We start from the raw sequence: 3,810 nt of genomic DNA on the forward strand, positions 1-3,810 counted from the left end.
GTGGGCGGGGCTTCCATGCGAGCGCGAGCCCCCGGACGTACCCAGGACCAGACCTTGCCCCGGGCGCATGCGCGGGCTGCGGTCCTGCTCTGCCCCGCGTGGAACTTGAGGGGGTTGGTGAAGAAGGGGACAGGGGCGGATGCTGCGGCCCAGAGGTTACCGGCTTTTGTATTCCATATCCTGGCCTTTCTGGAGGACCAGCTAAGGAAGGCCACACCAAACTACACTTTGAAAAGGATGTGGGCAGGGGCCAGAGGCCGTCCCCGCCCTCTCCCCTACCCCCGTCCAGTGTTTCCCAGCACGCGTCACCTTGGGACTCCGTCTTTCTTTCATCCCACCAACAGGCACGTCACGCAGTTTTGAAACTCTTCTGTTTCCTAAACAGGACAACTCCTCATCACTGTTTTCCTAACGTTACATTTTCAGGGACTTGAAACGTGAAAGCATCAATGAGCCCCCTCATAGAATAATGCTGGCCCTTCTTCACAGCTTCGGTTGTGTAACCTGTAACACCTGGGATGGGAGCGGGCCTTTTCCTGCGTTTTCCTCACGTGCTCCAGGCACCGTGTTTGTTATAGAGCCCAAGTCTGCAGCAAATGTGCTCAGAAGTGGTCCCCACCTCTAGGATCTAGTGATTAATAAACAGCAAGAGCTCTGCAGCCTGACTAACTGGGTTGGAATCCCAGATCTGCATTGTACCAGCAGATGAATAGTTGGTAGAGTGACTGGGGACGTGCTACTTAATCTCTCCTCCGTAAAGGAGCTATGAAAATATTAGTGACGAAGCCAATAGGAATGGTTGAAAGGATTAAATAGCAGCACAGGTAAAGTTTTCCACACAGTGCCCGTTGTTGAATAAATAAGGCTGGCTTTAACTTTAGTGTACTTACAATTTTCAGCGCCTGAAAACCAGTCAACATATACGAAGGTGGGCCAAAGTAGTGAGTATGCGAAAATTTATTTTTATATTATGTATTTTTCTGTATGAACTCTAAACCTACTTTTGCCCTCCCCCCTGTCACACACACACAAGGGCTGAGCAATATGTCAAACTTGACATGTACAATGCCAAACTGAAAACTGCTCCCCGGCTTGCTCCTTTCACAGTCTTCCCCACTTCAATGAATGTCAGTTCCTCCTCCTGGTGGCTCAGGACAAACCATTGGAATCATCCTTGACTGGTCTCTTGTATCACATCCCACACGCAATCTAGCAGCAAAGCTTGTCAGCTCTCCCTACAGTACCCTCATCTTCTCTTTCCTGGAGAATTGCAATAACCTGCTACCTGCTCTCCCTGAATTCACTCTGCTCTCATGGCTGCTTGTTCTCAAGCAGCCAGAGGGATTCTGTTGAAACCTAAGTCAAAACATAGTTCTCCTCTAAAGCCTTCAATGGCTTCCCACCTCACTCAGAGCAAAAACCAAAGTCTTTTTTTCAAGGACCTTGAAGATTCTATGTGACTGCACCCCTCCACTCCCCAGCACCCTGTGTCTCCATCCAATCCACCCCCTCACTCCATTCCAGCCACACCAGCCTCCTTCCTGATCCTAGAACATGCAGGCCACTTTGACCTCAGGACCTTTGCCCTTGGTATTTCTTCCCCCCAAGATATCAAAAAGGCATGCACCCTTACTCCAAATATCTACTCAAAGGTCATCTCCCCAGGCAGGCTGGTGTGGCTGAGTTGGCTGAATGTTGACCCATGCACCAAGAGCTCACGGGTTCGATTCCTGGTCAGAGCACATGTCCCAGTTTTGTGCTCAATCCCCAGTAAGAGGGCTGCAGGAGGCAGCCGATAAATGTTTCTCTTTCTTAGATGTTTCTGTTTCTCTTCCTCTCCCTTCCTTTTTCTCTAAAATCAATTATATATATATATATATTAGATTCCTTAGCACAAGAATTAACAGCTATTTTCTTAAGCACCCATAATCACACCCTATGGACCTGACATTTGTGAGTCTATTTTTCTTCAAAGTTTTTGTCAGCAGCTAGTTCTTCTTAGGAGAAGGATGAAGTGATCCTTGGCAACCTCTCTTGCTTCCTAGGGCTCTAGGCAATATATTTAAATCAACTCCCCAGAAAGACCTCCCAGACCACTCTACTAAAATATCAAGTCCCAACCCCCATCACTCTCTCTTTCCTCATCCTGCTTTATTTTCCCTCATGGCCCTTATGACCTGAATATCATCTGTAATGTCCCAAGGGCAGGAACTTTGTGTTCTAGCATCTGGAGCATGGCCTGACATGACCTGAATATCATCTGTAATGTCCCAAGGGCACGAACTTTATATTCCAGCATCTGCAACATGGCCTGACATGCTCAAGCACTCAATAAATATTTGTTGAATGAAAGTATATATGGAATGTGTTGTTCCAAAGGACTCCATTTACTCAACCGGCTTATCTGAGCATGTATTCTGACCCAGGCCCTGTGGGATGCAGAGGTAAAGGAGGCACTCTTCCGACCACTGAGAACTCAGTATTTTGGAGGAGACAGACATGTAAAGAAGCGCTTCTGGAAGAAAGTATGTCACGCTCTATGGATATGCTCACTGCTTTGGGAAGTAGAGAGAAGGACATAATTAATACTACATAAGAGAGTGTGGAAAGGCTTCCCAGAGGAGGTGACATTAGGCTGGTTCTAAAGAGATGAGGAGGAGGAGACTCCAGGCAGAGGAAACAGCATGCACGTAAAACCAGTGTTGGGAGGTTTGTCACAAATCTCATTTCCCCAAGAGGGCAAATTATTATTTTTTAAATAATTTAAGAAGATTTCAGGTGGTTCCTATAATGTCACCTGCACTCACTCACATTCTGATGAGCTTTCTCAAGCGGGAAAGAAACTGTCAGAAGTATAGTTGATGCAATAGAGTTACAACCTGAGCTCCGTTTTATTGGAGTGAGCTACACCTGTGACTTTTTTTTTTATGTCAGGGCCCAGAGGCAAAGAGCATTTTTCATTAGATGTTTACTGGCTGCGAGTACCAGTTACCCATCAGGCCAGTTTAAGGAAAATAAAAGGAGAACTTAAAGCTTGGGGTGGGGGCAGCAGGGTGGTTCTCTCAGGCCAAGGGCAAGAACCCAGCTGGACTTCTGAATGAATTGGAAGCAGAGCAAGGGTTACCAGTAGGACTATCTCTCTGCAAACTTGTTTTCTCTGATTCATGATAATAAAATGGACATATGTCTGCCAGCCACTCCCAAGTACATGACAATTCCAGAGAGAGACTAAAAATCCCTAATTGTTCCAATTTCCAAATCCCAGAAAAGAGGCTCTCATTGCCCCAACTTGAGTCAGGTGCCCCCTCCTAGTTCACCAGGAGCCCACCGCTGTGGATCAGGACCACAAAAAAGGAATTGTTTGGGGTTGAGGAGATATCTTAATAGCACTCCCTCATAGAACCATTAATTTCACATAATGGAAAACCATCTGGGAGACATTTGATTGTGACACAGATGATTATTGAGTTTCTGATTTCTGCTTAGTAGGGAGGCCTCTATAGGCAGCAATCAAAGCAGGAAGTTGTTCTTTTCCCAACAAAAAGTGGACAGAAACTGGGGTGGTCTCCATAAGGCCTCTGTAGTGGGTATTCTGATGGCCTCCTGTGATAGTTGACATTAATGCCAGCCACCAAAGATTTTTGGGTTCACTTGCGAGACACCTGTTAGGATTGTACTTCTTTACATATGGGAGTCAGGAGTGGCCATGTCACTTACTTTTATGATGGTCAATAGAGTATGAGTAGAAGTATATCACTCCTGGACCCACATTTTAGGAGCTAGTAGGCTATTTTTTGTTTTCTCTTTCCC

General features: G+C 46.2%; 1 protein-coding gene across 3 annotated transcripts in view; it reads right to left on the bottom strand.

The window, feature by feature from the left end:
* ZHX3 (zinc fingers and homeoboxes 3) overlaps positions 1-3,810 on the bottom strand; it is a 120,204-nt gene that overhangs the window by 104,168 nt on the left and 12,226 nt on the right. The window lies entirely within an intron of this gene.

The sequence above is a fragment of the Myotis davidii genome, unplaced genomic scaffold, assembly GCF_000327345.1.
Source record: "Myotis davidii unplaced genomic scaffold, ASM32734v1 scaffold199, whole genome shotgun sequence".
NCBI lineage: Eukaryota > Metazoa > Chordata > Mammalia > Chiroptera > Vespertilionidae > Myotis > Myotis davidii.